We start from the raw sequence: 20,893 nt of genomic DNA, 5'->3' as shown, positions 1-20,893 counted from the left end.
TTTTAATATCACAAAAAAGTACTTGCTACTAGTGATAAAGTGAATTTGTAAGTATATATATTTAAGCACTCTATCACCATGTGGAGTGTTTCTCGAACCACTGATTGTATATGGTATAGCTACGTCTAGGAATGCATGCTCAAGACACTCATGACACTAAATCGCCCAATGATAGAAACTGATTTCCAAAGGTGTTATCCAAAAAATTCATTTACAAGAAAACCAGGTATCTGAAGCAACTTCACCAGATAAGTCCTTTTAATAACTATTCCTACTGTAGTGATCTTGGAGTGATTTACCATGTACATGACACAGTGTATTACTGCTCCTTTGCTGCATTAGCATTGCATTTTCAAAATGAAAACAAGTCTATTAAAACACACATCAAATGTATAAAGTAGGATGAAAATGTATGGTTTGGTCATGAGGTCCTGCTTTCAGATTAGGTCCCCAAACAGTATAAATTTAGAAGAAAAAAAAAAAGATTTAAGAATATGATAAAAGGAGAAAACTCCAGGTTAACGTGTTAAGAGAATGAGCATTTCAAATTTGATCTAGAGGGAATACAAGTCTCCCTGAGTACTAACCAGTTATGGTTTTCCTTTTCTGGTCTTCTTGCTTGAGGACAGAGATTGTGAAACCATAGATTGAGGCTAATAATTTTATGTCAAGTATAAATAGGTCTGACCCAATTTTATATTGGCTTAAAATTTAGCCTACAGTATTTTATATTTCATCAGCTTACCTATTTTAATTGATTATTATGATCTTTTATTTTTCAAGTCATCCAATAAATATTTTTTCAGCAACTAACCTGTGCTAAGTACTTTGCTAGTACTAAAGGAAGCATAAAAAAAAAAACCAATTCGCAACCATCCTATGAAATAGGCATTACACTACCTCTATTTAATAGATGTGGAGATGGAGAGTGAGGCAAAAGTATGTTAGATGTCAGGGTCACGCGGTAGTAAATGGCAGAACTGGTGGTTAGTTTGGGTCCTCTGAGAAGCAGACAGGAAGACAAGATGAGATGTGCAAAAGATTTAAGGTATTTGCCTGGGAATGAAAGAAGGTAAAGAAGTTGGAGGAGGCTGGGAAAGTCTGAGACCATGAAGCTGATCTGACCATGTAGAGGGAGGGAGGGAAGGAGAGGGGAGGGGAAGGGAATTGGGTAGGGAAATTTTTTTTTTTTTTCTTTTTTGGGCCTTCCGGTACGAGCCTGAAGACCTGCTGGACAAATTCAAAAAGAGCTGTAAGCACTAGGGTAGGGAAATTCTTAGACTGCTGTGCAGTTCTAGGACTTGATGGCAAGGCTGATCACATAGGAATAGGCCTGCCTATGTATCCCCACCATGCCGGGTTGGGAAGAGAAGCTCAGGTGTTAATATGGTGGTGGCTTCACCAGTTAGTTTTAGTCTCTGCATCAGGAAAGCTGAGATACCATTTCACTGGCATCAGAGCTGGGACCCCCAAACCGAAATCTTGTGCCAGAGTGAGTTTTGTACTCAATATATAGTCCCCCCTCTCCCCCAAAAAAGCATATCTTTATATGTAGCAACTTTTATTCTTATACATAAATTCTGTCCATTCTTGGAGCCCACTTCTGTTTATATCACAGCTAGAATATCCAAGGAAAACATTATGCTTTTCTTCCAGGAAAATAGGTAGAAATCACCCAGACTGGAAAATGGAATGAAAGGAGGATGGGATCCTCATGTGGCTTTAGCCATGACCCAGTATCCTCTCAGAGGGTAAGAGCAGATAGATTCTTGCTCACCCCCAGGTGTGACAACAGGGCCTTTTCACAAGACTCTTCCTTTTCATGAAGCTAACTGAACATCTCCTCCTATTTTGTTTTACTTTTATATATAAGTGAGATCACGTGACATTTGTCTTTTTCTAACGTACTTCACTTAGCATAATGCCCTCAAGGTCCATTCATGTTGTTACAAATGGCAAGATTTTATTATTTTTATGGCTAAGTAATATTAATTATATACATACATGGAGATATATCACATTTTTAAATCCATTCATTCATCAATGTACACATAGGTTGTTTCTAAATCTTGGCTATTGTAAATAATGCTGTAATGAACATAGGAATGCATATATCTTTTCAAGTTAGTGTGGTGTTTTTCTTAGTATAAATACACAGAAGTGGAATTCTGGATTATATGGTAGTTCTATTTTTAAGTTTTTGAAGAACCTCCATACTGTTTTCCACTGTGGTTGCACCAATTTACGTTCCAACAAACAGTGCATGAGGATTCTCTTTTCTACACATCCTGCCCAACACTTGTTATTTCTTGTCTTTGTAATAACAAACATCCTAACTGTTAGATGTTTAGGCAACCCTGCTAGCGGTTCTCAACCTGTGGGTCGCGACCCACAGGTAGAGAACCGCTGCTGTAGAGCCTAAGACCATTGGAAAACACAGATATTTACATTACGATTCATTAACAGTAGCAAAATTACAATTATGAAGTAGCAACGAAAATAATTTTATGGTTGGGGGTCACCACAACATGAGGAACTCTATTAAAGGGTTGCGGCATTAGAAAGGTTGAGAACCACTGTCAGGTGTGAGGTTTTTATTTGCATTTCCTTCATGACTGGTGATGTGAGCATCTTTTCATGTATCTGTTGGCCATCAGTATGTCTTTTTTGGAAAAATATCTATTCAGATATTCTGCCAATTTTTTATCATATTTTTGTGTGCTATTGAGTTGTATGAGGTCTTTATGTATTTTGGGTATTAACCCCTTATTCAGTAGGTTGCCTTTTCATTTTGTTAATGGTTTCCTTTGCTATGCAGAATTTTTTTTAGTTTGATATAGTGCCACTTGTTTACTTTTTCTTTTGTTGCCTTTGCTTTTCAAAAAATATCATCGCCAAGACTGGTGTCAAGGAGCTTACCACCTATGTTTTCTTTCAGGAGATTTATGGTTTTTGGTCTCATGTTCGAGTCTTTAATCCATTTTGAGCTAATTTTTGTGTATGGTATAAGATAGAGGTCCAGTTTTATTCTTTTGCATGTGGCTGTTCAGTTTCCACAGCACCATTTATGGAAAAGAATATTCACTGTCCTTTTCCCATTGAATATTCTTGGCTCCTTTGTCATAAATTAATTGGCCTTATATGTATGGGTTTATTTCTGGGCTCTCTATTCTGTTCCTTTGATCTCTGTGTCTGTTTTTTATGCCACTACCAAACTGTTTTGATTATAATAGCTTTGTAATCTAGTTTGAAATAAGGGGGTGTGATGCCTCTAGGTTTTTTCTTTCTTAAGATTGCTTTCACTATTCAGAGTCTTTGTAGTTCCATACAAATTTTAGGATTGGGTGTTCTATTTCTGTGAAAAATACCATTGGAATTTTGATAGGGATGGCATTGAATCTGTAGATTGCTTTAGGTAGTATGGACATTTTAATGTCAATTTTTTCAATTCATAAGCATAAAATATATTTCCATTTATTTGTGTATTTTTCAGTTTCCTTCATCCATGTCTTATAGTTTCCAGTGTACAGGTCTTTCACATCTTTGGTTACATTTATTCCTAAATATTTTATTCTTTTTGATGCAATTGTAAATGGGACTTTTAATTTCTCTTTCTGATAGTTTATTGTTAATATATAGAAATACAACAGATTCTTGTATATTGATTTTTTATCCTGCAAATTTATGGAATTCATTTTTTAGTTCTCACAATTTTTTGGTAGTCTTATGGCTTCTATATGTAATATCTACGCTTTTTTGTTTCTGTCATTTGCATTAGGGGAAGAATGTCAATGAGGTGAATTGTCCCTATACCAGATAGATATTACTTGGCTTTTACGAGGTGCTTTTTCATGAACTGTTGCATTTGAACCATAATATGAACTTTCACTTTACAGGGGACTTAAAGAAGTGAAGTGACAGAAGGTCTATTGATTCTTTCCTCCCCCACCTTCACCTGCTACCCCTCCCCCACCCCATTTGATACTCCTCTCCCTTTTTCAGCCACCCTCACAAATGAGATTATTTCAACAGGTTATCAACTTCCCACTGCAGTATGCAGACTTTCCTTTCTTCAGTCATGCTTCTCCATTCTTGTTTGACCCATTTGCTCATCCTGTCTTTATTCTCGGGCTCATGTCTGTCATATTACTCCTCCAAAGCTTACATATGTCCCTGTCAGCAGTGTCGTGCCTTGAACCTGAGGGAAATCATAGCAGAGTACTTTAAGGATTTATTGGGTCAAGCCTTTACAGACCATCCCCTGTCTCCTCCGCTCAGCAGTCTTTGTCTTCATCCTCCAAGGTCTGGCGTCTCTCCTTCAGGGCTGGATTTCTTGCTTGGATTGGAGCAACTGCCTTGACATGTCCATGTCCCTGTGTGTTGTGTGTTTTTTTGTTTGTTTTTTAGAGTTTTTTTCTGCATTTTTAAATTCTTTTACTCAGATAAGTGAAACTGATTTTGAAATTACCACCACACCTAGGGGGAAAAGCTAGTGACAGAGGCAGGAAGAGAATTCATTCTGGCTTTACCCACCCTACAGTCTTTTACTATCACAGGTGCCCCAGGGAAATAAAGAAGTCTTCTCATTCTGTGTGTCCCAATTGACTGAAATATTTATGGGGCATTACTTGGCTCTTTTGGAATTTCTCTATTTCTGATGCTATCATACCACATATTTTCTGGACTTTTTTTCTTTCAAGTATTCACATATAAGATACAACTTTGCCGTTCTTAATCTTAGCAGCTGATTATATTTTTGAAGCCCACAAGCACCATTTGCAAGGAAAATGTAAGTCTTAAATCATTCATTATTAATCAGAAAACAGCAGAAGTGAATGAGAATAAATATTACTTGATTTATGCTTATGATGTGATGTTCTTATGGTTTTCTTTTTTAAATTGTGAAGCACATTTACTTTTATCTAGAGGTATAAAGATTCACCAATCTAGCTTCTAAGGGTAGAGGGCAGGTTTTATGATGAGCTCTTTCAATAAATATATATGATGATAGATTTTTGGAAGGAATGTTGATGATATTTCTAGTTCAAATTTCTCATGCATTCAACTTCACAAAATTATGTACAAAGAAGAAAAAAGTAAATCTTGATTTAATTTATTATACTTTGCATGTTTTTATTTATAAATTAGTAAAAATAAAATAAATTTATCCATCCCTCAAATCCATCTTAGTACAGAATCAGAATTGAGGATGATTTTCTGTCTTCTGAATGTCTCCTAAATATATCCATAGATATCCTTCTCATTTGAAATCCAAACAATGAAAAAAAAAAGTGAAACAATAGGTAAAAACAAAAAATATAGCATGTTAGGTATTGTCTGCCAAAAAATATTTCATGTCTTTGATAAACAAGTAAAAGAAGTGATAATACCCAATGTATGTGCTGATCAAAGCCTAAATATGAACATTCAATAAAACAAAAGTGATAAGAAAAATTCTAGTCTGGCATTAGATTATCAATAATGCTTATTGGTTGTATTATTGGTATACCTATTGAAAGATAAATCCTAATTTCATCCTGATATATAGGAATGCCTGTTTCCAAGAGAGATCTAAATTATATAAATTGGCCTCCTTATAACCAAGGGACCTAAGCACAAACCTTTGTTAAAATAAAAGAGTGGGGAGTATTGTTAGCAGCCTTAAAAATTATCCAAGAAAAATATGAAACATAAAGGTCCCCTTTGCTTCAAAATCCTCTCTACTTAATGTTTCAGGTTAATAGATTCAGGGCAGGAACAAACAAGGAAAGTAAATAAACAAGAATGCATAACATACTTTCAGCAGCTGGAATAGATTTACATCTTGGTGTGTTTGTGGCATCAGTTCCTGTAAGTGCCTCTACCTTCTTCAGAAGCAGACAATTGTGTTAACAACACAATTCAGAAGTATTTGACGTGGATAAAATACTAGGTGTACTGGTTAATAATGAGGATTTTTTTGTGTTAACAACACAATTCAGAAGTATTTGACGTGGATAAAATACTAGGTGTACTGGTTAATAATGAGGATTTTTTTCAATAGATGGAGTTACACATATGTTGATATATATGCGATTTGATATGTATGCTCTTTTGTTGTATTGACAACAAACTTCAAAACTTTATATGTCAAATTTTCTGAAGGTGTTAACATCATAAATACTTTTACGCTTAAAAATGAATTTCATGCCAAAAAAAAGCATGTGCGGGAAGTTTTAATTCATTATTTTAAAGAAAAGTGCTGCTGAAAGTCATCGTATACCTCGGGAAACTTATGGTGAACATGCTCCATCTCAAGATACTTAGGAACGCTGGTTTAAACACTTTAAAAGTGATGATTTTAATGTGAAAGACAAAGAACGTCCAGGTCAACCTAAAAAGTTTGAAGACCAACAATTATAAGCATTATTGAATGAAGATGCATGTCAAACTCAAAAACAACTTGCAGAAAGATTAAACGTTGCTCAGCAAACAATTTCTGATTGTTTACAAGCAATGGGAAAGATTTTAAAGGAAGGAAAATGGGTGTCACATCAACTGAACAAAAGACAAATGGAAAACCGAAAAAGTCATCAGTAAAATGTTGCTTCAAGGGCACAAAAGTCTTTTTTGCATTGAATTGTGACTGGTGATGAAAAGTGGATTTATTTTGAGTATCCCACATGCACAAAATCATGGGTTGATCCAGGTCAACCATCAATATTGACTGCAAGGCCAAATCACTTCGGAAAGAAGACAATGCTCTGCATTTGGTGGGATCAGGAAGGCGTGGTGTATTATGAGCTACTAAAACCAGGTGAAACTATTAATACTGATCACTGTCAACAACAAATAATCGATTTGAACCAGGCTTTGATTGTGAAATGACCAGAATGTTCCAGAAGACATGGCAAAGTAATTCTGCTTCATGATGACGCACCATCGCACACTTCAAAACCAGATAAAGACATGTTAAAAGATCTTGCCTGGGAAGTATTAACCCACCCACTGTATTCACCAGACCTTGCTCCTTCGGATTACCACTTGTTCTGATCGATGGCACAAGCACTTTCTGAGCAGCACTTCAAAATGTACGAAGAAGAAGAAAATTGGGTCTCTGAATGGCTTGTCTCAAAACAAGAAAAGTTCTATTGGAACGGTATCCACAAATTACCTGAAAGATGGAGGAAATGTGTAGCTAGCGATGGACATTACTTTGAATAAAGCACTTTTTATTTTCTCTCAAAATTACCATGTTTTCTTTGAATACAAAATCCGCATTATTAATTGATATACCTAGTATATGAGAGTAGAGGATGGAGGTTAGGGATAAAGCTCCAGGGTGCACCTGGGGCTAAATTTCAACACAATAAAAATCACCATGTGACCCAACAGAGAATCATTTGACTTTATCCACACTGAAACCCACCTAGATCAACTAGATTCCACCATACATACACGGAGTGGGGCAGGGGGTGGGGGTGGGGGTGGGGGACGCAAGGAAATCCCAGCAACCTACTAGAACAGATCACTGTGCCCTGTGTTTTCCATTCTCCTTTGTACATGCGTCTTAATATGCTTCCTTGTCTCTTTTTGTCCTACTCTCTCATGTCACTTTCTTCTCCCACTTTCTTTTATATGTCTTTCTTTCACTCTACTTTGGTGTCTAATTTGCTACTGAAGTTTATGGTTTTGTTTTTCTTTAATCATTGTCTTTTTTCTCTTATTATCATTCTTATTATTGTTGTTCAGAGCTTTATGTTTCTTTTCCTTAATTTCAAAAGTAGATTAGAATGCTTCATATCTCTCAAAGTCAAAATAATTTTTATTTGTATGAAAACATTTGTGTGTGTGGTTGTGAGTGTGTGTATCCCACCAAAGAGAGGACAAAAGCTATTTTTCTCGTTATAGAACAAGAAAGGTATTAAGCACTCTTATTTCAGTAATACCAGATAATGGGTAAATTTGAAAAATTTTGCCTGCTTTACAAAACTTTGGAGTTTTATTTTATTTAGTAAAATAAATATTATTAGCATTTCTTTCTTTGCCTCCACAATTACAGTTTTTTAAAAATACCAGCTATGGCTGCTAACATTGCCTACTTTGCTCTAATTAAGTCACGAGGTCAAAATAATACCTTCTACAAAGCCTGAATGTAGGGCACTTACTAGTATTCATATGTTTAGTCTGTGGATGCCCAACAGCTGAAGACCTCCAAGGACACAGGAAAGGAAGTTAGGTTTATGAGCCTGCTGCAGGGAAGGAGAGTACACACCATGAGGACCTGGCGGGGACATCATAGGGTTTGAACTGATACTGGGTTGTTAGGGGGAGAGTATAAAGAAGTGAAGGTTTGTTCTGCATTGTGTGCTGATGGGAAATAGATACAATGTGTTGGTTCAGTGTCTTAGTACTTCTTCCTATGAGATGAGGAAAGAGGACCTGCTACTTGGGTGGAGGGGTGGGGGATCTGTCATTGGGAAAGAGGCAGTCTGCACTCATGTTAACCAGAAGAGAGCGCTGTTTGGCTATTTTTTATTTTTTATTTTATTTATTTATTTATTTATTAATTTATTTATTTATTTATTTATTTTTGTGTTCACATAGTTATTTGTGTTTAGATGTGAAGTTACCTTTTTGGTCTTGTTTCACCAAGATCATGGAGTGACCCTGCTTGATTATTGCTGGTATTCTGCAGAATCTTGCTTTTTCCACCGCCTGGCTGTCATTTGCAGGCTGCCAACTCTCAGATCCTTTTTCTTTCTTACTCAGGTCCCAGAATAAATGAGAAGTAATCAATTAGTCAATCCGTGTAAATGGCCACCATGCCCAGTACTGAGCTAAACAATAGAAACACCATATGGAGAAATACTAATACACCAGGAGTAAAAAATAATGTAAAAGAACATAAAGGAACTAGAGAATACTTAACCAAGATTTGAAACTTAAGTTAATATTCTATCAGTCATCAATCTATGCCATGGAATTTTTTGGTAAAGCTATTTATCAAATTTCATAGTTTTAAGAAATTTTACATTTAGAAAATTAATTTTTATAAATAACCCAGTGAATAGGCCTTCCTGCTAGTTATACTCAAGACCCTTTGTTATTTGAACAGTTGACAAGGGTTTTCCCCTCCCTAATTCTCAATTAGAGATATTGATTGTCTATTTTTTTCTTGTGCAGCGGCTGATGATTGTATAATCTTTGATTATTTATGTTTAGTGTTCTACACTTTAAAAATAGCAAATCATTCAAAAGAAATTTAATGTGAGAAGAAAAGTCTAAATTGGTAGAATGAGTTGACAGGCTCATTCCAGTGTTTGGTGGCTGCTTAAATATTCCCATTTTATGCATATTAGAAATTTATTGGGCTGGCCCTGGTAAAAGCAAAGTTTGTAGGGAGTTTTGGCTTTCCCCTGCATTAATTCCAACACTAAGCTTTTCATCACTCGATTCTGATAGGGCTGACCTGAGTATTTGATGTCACTTGCAGCCTCAGAGTAACATTTTCTAGCCATCATTTAGGTATCTTTTTAAATGGGAAGTTTAGGGTTTTTATTTTTATAAGGTTGTTATCAGAAAATTGCATGGACTGCCTTTCTCTGTTAGAGGGAGTGAGGTGTCCAGTGGTGGAAGTGGGTTTCTTGGGGCGCTGCTGGAATAAAGATTTCCAGAGGACCCCACAGGAGAATGAGATGTAGTATAAAGCTTTACTTGTGTTAAGTTATATCCCTCGGTTTGCAAAGTCCCAGTTACCTTAAACAAGTCCTGGAAAATGTGCAGTTGGGGAATCAGCAGAGCTAAAAGCAAAGTCCAGAATTTCTGTTCCATGGTAGAGCTGAGTCCCACAGAGCATCAGGCTAGTTGTAATCTACTAGTCCATTGAGTGGAGTCCATGTGGCCATGAGCCATGTAGGTGAATGCAGGGGGTACAAGAAAGCCAGGAGCATAAGAGGGCCAAGAGAGGGAACTCCCTTTGTTTAGGCGTTTATGTATCTCCTATTTTGCACTCTTGCAGTGGCCACACCTATTCCAGCCAAAGATCTGCTTCCCAGTGTGACTGAAAATCACCTTCCCTACATCATTCCAACCTTACCAGGCATGTGTCTATTGTCCAGTCCCTTCTCCCAGCTATCTGCAGGGAACAGGCCTGGGGAGTATTAAACTGCAGCTTCCTGGCAAAGCTGCACAAATGGCATGCCCATATTTTATAGTCTTCCCTTTATTTCTTTCCTGTTAAATAATTAATAACTGGGATAATTACAATGGTATCATTGTGACATATGGGGATGTTTTATTTTTCATTGCAAAGAATAGAATCTCTAAGAAAGATATGCTTTGTTTTATTTTGAGAAAAATGAATTACTTTTAGGTGTAAAAATCATAGCAAAAAATAATTCAAGTGCCCATCAACCGGTGAATAGATAAGCATACTATGGTATAGTTGTACAATGGAATATTACTCAGTAATATAAGGGAACTAAATATGGATACGTGCTACAGTGCATGAACCTCAGTAATATTCTGAGTGAAAGAAGTCAAACAAAAAAAGGTCACATATGTAAGTCCATTTATATGATACACCCCAAAAAGACCATTCTTTAGACAGAGAAAGCTCTGGGTCTGGGGGTACAGGAACAAATGAGCCTGGAGGTGATGGAAATACTCAAAAACTAGATTATGGTGATGGTTACATAGCTCTACAAGTTTACTATGAATCATTGAATTGTGTACTTAAAATGAGTTAATTATATGATCTGCAAATTTATATTTCAATACATTATACCTCAATTTTTTAAAAGTCATGGCCTCTGAATATATACATAATACATACTTTTGTGGTTATCTTTTTATGTATTATGTTATTAGTCTTATTAAAATATATATGTTTGTATACATATATCTTGTATACAAACATATGCACCATCTATTCAGATCAAGCTATGAAATATTTCCAGCATGCTATAGGTTCCCTCATGGCCCTTTCTAGTCAATACCCCTAGGGGTAACCACTATTTTGACCTGTAGCCCCATAAATTAGTTTTGCCTGTTCTTGAAACGCACAAAAATTGAATCATTTGGTGTATATCTTTTGGATCTGTTCTTTTTCACTCAGCATATCTGTGAGATCCACTCATGCTTAAGTGTTCTTTTTTATTAATTTGTAAAATTCCATTTTATTAATGGGCCTCACTTTCTTATTGGTGGACATTCAAATTATTTCTAGTTTAGAGCTCTTAGGAATAAAACTACTATGAAAGTACATGTACATACTTTTGTGGACCTAGACATACATTTTTTTGTGGATATATACCCAAATGTATAACATTGGGGTTACAGAGTAGACATAAGTGACAGTTTTTCAGGTCAGTCAATTTATACTCCTGTGAGCAATGGATGAGAATTTCAGTTCCTCTACATTGCTAGTATTGTTTATATTATCCATTCTAGTGGAAGTATAATGGTATCTACCTATGCTTATAATTTTCATTTACCTAATGGATATTGAGATTGAGTACCCTTTAATATGTTTATTGGTCATTTGGAAATTATCTCTAGTAAATTACGTATTTTAGCATTTTTGTCTTATTTTTAATTGGATTATTTGCCTTTCTCTTATTGATTTATGGGCATTTTTAATATGTTCTGGATAGTAGTCCTTTGCCATATACATGTATTGAAAATATCTTTATCAATCAGTAGCTTTCATTTTTTGCTCTTTTAATGGTGACTTTTTATAAACAAATTCTTAATTTTGAGGAAATTTATCAATTTTTTACTCTTAAAGGAAAATTTATAAATTGGTAAATTTATAGAGCTGCACAACTATCACCACAATCCAATATTTTTAGGGCTGCTTAGAAAATCATTGTTTGTCCCAGGGCCTATATAAAGTAATATTTTAATAAATTTCTTATTGGAAAATTATCATCCTTGTGCTTCTTCTTGACATGGTAAAAGCTTCTACTCATCCCAAGCATGCTCTTTTGTAACACATATCACACTACATAATAATCCTTTCCTTATTTAACTGTCCCACTGTGAAATTCTTATTTGGAGTTTAAGAGCCTAAATTTAGGAATCAGTCAAATCCCAGTTCTGCATTTACTGGGCTTTTCTGGGCCTCAATGTCCTCAACTGTAACATGGTTATTTTTTAAAGATATGTGAGATAATGTTTGTACAATGCTTAGAGCTGGATACATAGTAATGATTCAATAAGTGTTGTTGATGATGATGATCATGATGGTGATGATGATGATTTGGTCTTCAAATCAAGGTTAATTCTTGTCCTCTAGCATCTAACAAGTAGGTATTTGACTCAGCTTTCCCACAAGCCAATTTCTCTTACAAATCACTTACGTTTTAATCATTTGGTAGTAATTTGATTTTTTAAATGTGTTTGCATTCCAACAAATGAAGTTGCTATTCATTATTTGTCCAAATATATAGCAATCTTCAAAACCCTTAACTATATTTTTCTCTTTTTAGCAAATACTTATGTAGATTTGGAGAGTAATTCATTCAAGTTTAATGAATTAAACTTAGCCCATTATTGTCAGTCTCAAATATTTCTTTGTTTTTTATGAGTGAAAAAGATTATTTTAGAACCTTTAAAAATCACTTTGATTTCATCCTGGAAAGAATAGGACAACACATGTCAAATCATTTTGAGAACATACATATTAGATAGTTTTCTTTTAGGTTGGATGGTGACAAGCCATAATATTATTAAATTAATTTTTACTGAACTGAAATTTCTGGGCTCAGTTTCAATGTTTTAATATTATTGCCTCCATCTTTCTTCTAACAAGGCTCAATTAAGATGTTTGTTATCCTTGCAAATTGCACTCTGGGTGGTTTACTATCCTTGGCATTTACTCTGCTAAGGTTTTCCCAATGGCACACACTTGTGTGGATTTATTACTGACCTTCGTTGTTCTTAAAGAGGCCCTTGGTCTTGTCCTCCAAGATCTAGTAAGCTGTAATTTCACAATCCTTAGCGGGTCACCCTAACACAATGTCGGGTACATTTCTGAACATTGTAATTTCAGGTGCTTTCAACGTGCAAAGAAGCAAATTGATAGACATGGAGATTTCTGACAGCTTCTTTCCCAGAGTGAATGGCACTCCTGGGACCATGGTTCCATGTGAGAAAACAAGTTCTCCGCTGTTGGCTGGAGGAGCTGTCCTGTGGACTGCGGGTGTGATAGGGAAGGCATAATCGGCACTAAGCTGGCACGCAGACTCAGGGTCACCAAGCAGCTCTTTCCAGGAGCAAAATGCAATTGCCAAGAGAATATTTGCTGAGATTCTGACAGGTGCCATTCAGATACGACAAACTCGCCTTCCAATTTTAGTTTGGTTTACTAATTCTGGAGAAAGATAGAATGTTGTTGTTGTTTTCAAAGGTCAGAACAATTTTAAACAAGAACAGACACGATCCTGCTGTAAAAATGCAGCAATCTAGTGTGTGTTAAGTCTGGTTAGGAGATGCCAGAAGTGTTATGTTTGCCTCTTGTGAAAGGGCACTTTCATCAAAAGACTGATGGCAAGATGCGCTTTGAATTTGTTGTTCTATTTCTCCTGCATCTGCATGAAATTGTGTCTTTGAAACCATATATTACTGAAATGAGCAATGCTGGGGAGAAACACATGCTCTGAAATAAACAGAAAAATACAGCTGCAGAATAGAACGCTTTGCCCACTTGTAACAGTCTCATGGTGGTCATCCATAGGAGGTGCTGAGCACTAGAGATTTGTAGGGATTTGGGCGGTGGGGATTGTTTTCCCCATTACAACATTCATGTCTTTCTTTGTGTATTTCCTTAGGTGGGTAATGACAGAGGAAAGGTCAATGTCTGCTTTTCAAATGTAGCATGAAAATAAAGTTTAAAAGTAAAGTATAAAACACAGTGGTTTTGAGACAGACTTCTCCAGCATCACTTTCACCAATGGAATAAAAACCATCCTCTCCTGTAGCTTGAGCACTCAATCCGGCCCTCTCAGCTCTAAAGAAGAGAGAGTGTGCATTTCCTTGATTCAGTGGTTGGACTTCCACTCTTCTCTAGAGCTCATCGTTGCACACACACCAGCCCTTCCCAAGCCCAGTGTGTAGAATGCAGCCACTTTGTGAGCAAAAGAAATGATAGGCAAGGCTTTGTGCATGATGACTCTCCATGGCTCAGGTAGTACGAATGGGTGTAGGTTTTTAGCTGAAATCCAAAATGCTAAAAAAAAGACCAGATTGAGATGGGAGCCTCTGGACTATTCCATGCACTTGAATTGGGTTTGAGATACTCAAGGGGAGTTGGATCTACAAGTCTGAATCCCAGAGGTGAGAGCTGGATCCAGTGCAAACCAAGCAAGTTGTGTGCCCTTTGGGGGTCTGGGTACCCATGAGGTTGCACATGAGAACCTTGGACTGCACCAGCATCTAATTGTTAGAGTAAAAAATGCTAAGACTACTTGAAACAGAAACAGCAGCCAGATAGTAGGAGGAACCAGGACTAGTTCTCGTGACATAAGTTAAGTGTAAAGATTGTCAGAGGGCAAGGACTGCTGAGCATAAAATGCTGGGGTGCTCTGGTAAAATGCAGGGTGCAGGATGTCTGCTGGTTCTAATGAGATGGAGGTGGGGGTGATCCCATGATGGCTGTCTTAACAGAGTGATTGGAGGAGAATCCACATAGAGGTGATGCAAAGAGAGCATGAGTTGAGGAAATAAAAACATCCAGTACAGACAACTCTTTTTAAGAATTTTTGCTTCTTAGAGAGGAAGTAGGGTGAGGACTGGAAGAGGAAGAGACATTGAAGGAGTTTGGTTTAGTTTGTTTTTTGTTGTGGGTGTTTTTTTTCCCCCCAAATCAGGTTTAAATGCCAGTGGGGACAATCCCAGAGGGTTACTCTCCCAGAGGTAGAAAGAGTAAACTATAGTATCAGCTCCTGAGAAGGTGGGGAACAGTGGACACTGGTAAGACCAAAGAGACACCAGAGGTGGGGAGAAACCTCCCAGGAAGGGACGGGTGAGGATGGTACCTGTGTAGACAGGTTTGTCGATTTGGTAGCAGCCAGCTGAGGGGTTTCTCTCTGATGTCCTCTGTTTCTCTGTGGAAGAAAAATGAGTTCAGTTGTTGAAGAGGGAGCATGGAGCTCCTCAGATCACAAACACAGGTGGATGCATGTATTTTTACAAAGGCAGATGGTGAGTTCAGTTGAAGATGGTTGAGAATGAGGCACCACCAAATGCAGAAACCGTGAAGTGTTAGAAATGCAGGCCTGGATGGGGCTGGACTTATGTGGCATTAGCATTACTGCAGATGTGTGCAGACGCCATGGGGTTGAATACATGCAGTTATTTAATTTGCACTCGCTTGCTTTTTTCTTGATTCCTTTATTCTAATGCTAACCATGTCGAGTCACACTCGACATCCGAGTGCAAAAGGTTAATAAATATAAGAGAATGATAATTAGGAAGCTCGTAGCTTCAGAGAATGTCAGGATAAAGTGAAGCGGCTCCCAGCCTCTGCATGCTCACAGTCTGGGAGGCAGACATTTGAATAGGCAATGACAACACAGCAGTATAAGGGCTCTCAGGGGCAGGGTGAGGCTTTATAAACATTCCTATGGAAATGCACACACACACCCCTTTGCTGGTGAGATTCAAAGAAAGCTTGAATGGGAAAACAATGTGTTTTTATGTGGAGAAGAAATAGTAACAAAACCAGCAAAAGAAGGGGAAGTGTATTTCTAGTTATGGGAACAAGTGTGAGTAATATTGCTACGAGATGTGAAATTTGTAGAAAATAAGGATGCACAAACCCATTGGCTCAATTCTGAATACATAGGCAGTAGCAAAGCCAGAAGCAGAGATTGTCAAAGTCAAGGCCCCCATGTCAAGAAGGAGCCCAAGAGAGGAGGAAATGAAGCATGAAGATGATGATGGAGGAAGAAGTGGTATTCAGACCTCCTACTCCCCTTTCAGGGATCGCTCCCACCATTAAGCCTCCACTCACTGGAATGTGCCAGGTCTGGGAAGAGGCAGCATTTCTGGGCTCCAAGCCCCAGCAGCAGGTGTCTGGATCAGGTGGTGCTGAGCTCCGGGCTTCCTGTCCACATTTAGAATTATGTCATGAGAGTCTGCAGGCTTTTCTCTATTGCCCTGTGGGGCTGTAGGATGTAGGTTATGCTGGAGATGTAACTGCTACCCTAACAGGACTGAGTGCAGACTGGGCACGTCTGTCTTTGTAAAGTCTATGATTATGAGCTAGGCTTTAAAAAAATATTGCTTCACCCCCTTCACATGGGTTATGACACACGCCTCTGAAATCTTCTAGGAACCTATATTGGCCTTTATTATACATTAACCCAACCCTAAAAGACACAGAGAATAGAGGCTACAACCCAGGAAGTCTAATGTCCCCACAGGTGGATGAAAAACTAAATAAAAATGTCAACAAATACATTCAGGAGTCTTGTTTAAACTGATGTTTGGTTGCATTTGTAAGTATAATAGACTGCATACAATTTTACATTTACTTCTCATTTTGGTAAATTGTCTTCAGGCCATGATTCTGAACATTGATAATAACTCCTCAGCATGACAGATACAGCAGGTGTAGAAAATTGTAAGCATTGACTGTCGGCTTGACCAGGGTCTCCCAGAACGTAGGGAGCCTGGGAATGCTTAGAATATGAACCCCCTTCTCTGCAGACCTATTAGTTTTGCCAGCCTGGGGAGTGGGCTCCAGGCTGGATCTGACGCCCACTCCTGCTCCCTCAAGTCAACCTGCATAACCGTAGCCTATGGCAAACTGTCAAAACAAGTCCCCAATTTACATTTTTTGTGTATAAAAGCTACTGTAAGATACAAGTAGATATTAAGCTTCCTGAAAAAAATAGATTCAGAATTCAAGTTTGATTCTGATGCTGCTAAGAGCAGAACAGGGAAATGATATAAAGTCAAGGTGTGATTCAAGTTTGCAGTTAAGAGTATGCTAATGGATAAAGGCTAGGTGACAGACACGTGCTGTTATAATCACCAACACTGACTGCAAGGCTGTGGTCAGACAGTTACATCGGTGGCATAACTGCTGTAACTTTTCACAGACAAATGCAGTCTCTCTTGTATCACCTGAGAGCAGGAGAAACTGTGCTTAGGTAGGAAAGAGTTGCCCCAGGTGAAATCAACTATCAACTGATAGAGCAAAGAATAGTGAAAGTAAAAACCAAACAAATACAAAAACAAATTTAAAAATACCCAAACACCAGGAGTCAGACTGTGTGCATGGTTCTTTTACCCCCCTCTTTTCTTTTTTATTTGTTTGGATTGGAAAAAAAGGAAATAGAAATAACAACTTGCACTCATATAGTGAAAAATATTTGTTGAACACTTAATATGGACAAGGCTATTTATCAGTAAGAAGAAACCAAAGCTGGGCCTTAATGGGGGGAATACAAAAATTAAACTATAAACAAAATAGTACATAATATATCTGACAATAAGAAATGCTAAGAAGTAAATAGGGCAGAGTAGGGCCCGAGGAGGAAAGGTAGGTAGGTAGGTGAAGAAAAAGCCACTCTAATCAGCTGGTATTTGAGCAACATCTGAGGGAGGACAGTGAGGGGTCTGGTGGATATCAGGAGAAAAGGATTTTAAGTGGAAAAGAATATCCTCTGCACAGCCCTCTGGGGGGAGTGTGCTTGGGTGTTTGAGAAAGAGAGGTGGCAGAGTGGCTGGCATGGATTGAGCAAAGGGAGCAGGGGGTGTGAGTGGGCATGGCTGCAGGTCACAGGGAACATGCTAAAGACTTCTGCTCCTGCTCCTAGTGAGATGGGCAGCCAGCAGAGGGTGAGAGAAGCTGATACCCTCTGACTAGCACTTGAAGTCCCTCTAGTCTAGACCTACAGACCTGAAAACAGGAGACCATTTTGTGCAGTTATTGGCTCAGCCATCAGTTCCCTCCAGCAGCTGCCTGTCATCCGTTCTGTCCACTAACAGGAGAGCATCCCAGACCTGGGACCAAGTGAGGGAATAGAGAGACTACAGAGACGAGTAAGTTGAATCCCTGTCCCCAAAGAGCACATGGTCCAGACTGGAAGACACATTGAAGGGGCACATGGGGGTATCAGGGAATCCTACAAAAGGACTCATCACAGGGTCAAGAATTCACCTCTGCAATCAATCATTCACCTTCCCCCGTCTGCCCCGCCTGAATTGGACTACAAGCAGTAAGAACACAGGGACCTTTTCGGTTTATCACTGTATGTATGCCCCCTGCAGACAGCACATAACAGGCCACTGATAAATTTTTGTTGTTTCTTTTTGTTGTTGGTAATCTTCGCCCAAGGATATTTTTCCATTGATTTTTGGAGAGGGTGGAAGGGAGGGAAGGGGGAAAGAGGGAGAGAGATATTGATGTGAGAGACTCACTGATTGGTTGCCTTCCACAAGTGCCCCAACCCGAACTGGGCCAGGAGTGAATCTGCAACCCATGTATGTGCCCATGACCAGGAATCAAACCCGGGACCTTACGATGCTTGGGCTGATGTTCTAATCACTGAGCAACACTGGCTAGGGAAAATTTTTGTTATTTCTTGAAGTAAAGCACATGTCACTTAGTCTGGCTTGGGTAGGGAGGAGAGAGTAAAGCCAGCATCAGAAAGACTCCTGGAGAATGAGACCCTGGATATTGAGGTACCTACAGAGATGCAGCTGTGGGGCAGCATGAGCCAGGACTTGGAGATATGGGCAAGTCTGACGTCTTCTGGGTACTAGGACCAGTTAGCTCTATGTGTCTGGAGATTGGGATGCAGGTCAGCAGGAGGTAAGGTCCATCCAAAGGCAGAACCCAAATTATAAAGCGCTGTGGAGTGAGATTTGATATTGAGGCAGCAAAGAGCTACTGAAGAGTTTGAGCAAACTCCTCCTGGCTGAGTGAAACGATGAGTTCGAAGAGACACACCTGGAAAGAGGAGACCAGTGGAGACAAAGGTGGCATTCCAGACTGCAGGAAGTAATGAGGCCATGCCTTGTTGGCAGGGAGGAGGGGCTGAACCAGAGATATGGGCAGGGGCTTGGGAGATATTGCGGAGGAAGAGTGAGGCAGGAAAGGATTGGCTAGGAGAAATGTGCAGTGACTATTCCATCCCCAAAGATGGGGAAATGCTCAGCCTTCTACTGAGAGGCAAAGCAGGTCTGGAGGGAGGGTAATGTATTTCAAGTGGACATAAGGTGTGACTTGTATCAAAGATTCAGTGATAAAACTCATAACTATTTTGGAGATTTGTACAATATCGATAGGCAAAAACAATGATTATTTGTAAGTTCAGCAAATATTGTGTCAAGCAAAGAGCAGGGGATGTAATAGTCATGGGAACACTCACGTTTTCCTATCCAAACGAAACCAAATCATTGCTCTCATGGAGCATACATTCAGCTGGAGAGAACAAATAGTAAACAAGGGAGGAAGCAACAGAATGACAAATAGTAGTAATAGAATAACCACATAAAACAGAGTGCTCTGAAAGAGAATAACAGTAGGGTTGTCCAGGACATCACCTCTGAGCAGATGACATTTAAGTTGGAGCCTGAAGAACATAAAGCTTGACAAGGGAAGGGGTGACGGGTTCCAGATGGAGATAACAAGACAAAACCCTGAAATGAACAAGAGGTTAACAAGAGAGGAGTTTATTCTTCATAAAAAGCAGGACAGTGTTTCCAGACAGGTTGTAAATAAAATTAACAATCAAGATGGGAGAGGTAGGTGGTTTTGCTAAGGTTTGGAGTTGACTTCGTAATAGGCATCTTAATAAAATTACTCATCCAGAGCTCCAAGGCAACAGTAACCAAAAAGTGTAGCTGAATATTGTATAATTTTATATTCATGACAATCAAACAGCAATCAGTGCCTTGCCAGAAGAAAAAAAAAGTGACTAATTGACATAATGTGAAGCTCTTTAAAGAATCTCATTTAATATCCACAGGTTTATCAGTAAATTAATCAGCAGACTAATAAAGCAAGTTTTAGTTAAATACTTATAAGAAGTTTATTCTGTGCTTTGGTGTTCAGTTCTTTCACTGTCATGAAAAAAAAAAAAGAATATGGGCAAAATTTAGAAGTTTTGCTGTTTAAATAAGTATCTGTTTTACCACTTGAAAAATTTGACACTTAATATCATTTTTGAATTTTTAACATCTTCCTGTTCTTCTGTGAGATCGGAAGACTTAGAATTGGTGCCACTTTTATTAACTGCTGTCCCATTGAGAAAAGCTTTAGCACCTTGGTTCCCTGGGAGAAGGGCCAGGTAAAGGATGGATAGCATATGGCTATGCTGGTCTGGTGTCCCAGGAACAAGAATGGGGTTCTGCCCCCACTGAATGGCAGGCATGGGGTATGACCTCAGGTTTCGTGTTACATGCACAATGTCTTGCTCTGCTGGTAAAGAAGGGTGCATTTTTCAGACCCCTGCAATAATGTCAACAGGAAAACAATTTAAAAAACAAATTTTTAATTTAAAAAAAAAAAGAGATAGGCTACAGAGGACGGCAACTTGAAGTCAGGAAATGAATATTCCACCCGGCTGGTGGTGTTCAGTGGTTGAGCGTGGACCCATGAACCAGGAAGTCATGGTTGGATTCCCTGTCAGGCACATGTCTGGGTTGCAGGCTTGATCCACAGTAGGGGGCATGCAGGAGGCAACTGATCAAATATTGTCTGTCATCATTGATGTTTCTCTCTCCCTTTCCCTTCCTCTCTCTGAAATCAATAAAAACTATTTTTTAAGAAAGATTCCAAAGCCAAGTAAAAAAAAACTGCATGAAAAAGTATTTTTAAATTCTTTAAAATGTATAATTGAGCATGCATGAAAGTGAGGAAGATCCTCAGGGACCTGAAAGAAGCAACCATGGA

General features: G+C 38.4%; 1 protein-coding gene and 1 non-coding gene across 2 annotated transcripts in view; one reads left to right on the top strand and one right to left on the bottom strand.

The window, feature by feature from the left end:
• Positions 1-20,893, top strand: part of CNTNAP2 (contactin associated protein 2) — a 1,332,959-nt gene that overhangs the window by 899,602 nt on the left and 412,464 nt on the right. The gene's annotated exons all lie outside the window — the stretch shown is intronic.
• LOC114227230 (U7 small nuclear RNA) lies at positions 1,200-1,262 on the bottom strand. Its single transcript, XR_003613294.1, has one exon. It is a non-coding gene; the product is annotated as a U7 small nuclear RNA (small nuclear RNA).

This window comes from Eptesicus fuscus, chromosome 14 (genome assembly GCF_027574615.1).
Source record: "Eptesicus fuscus isolate TK198812 chromosome 14, DD_ASM_mEF_20220401, whole genome shotgun sequence".
Taxonomy (NCBI): domain Eukaryota; kingdom Metazoa; phylum Chordata; class Mammalia; order Chiroptera; family Vespertilionidae; genus Eptesicus; species Eptesicus fuscus.
The sequence above is the reverse complement of the archived record's forward strand: the minus strand, read 5'-3'. Positions and strand labels throughout refer to the sequence as shown.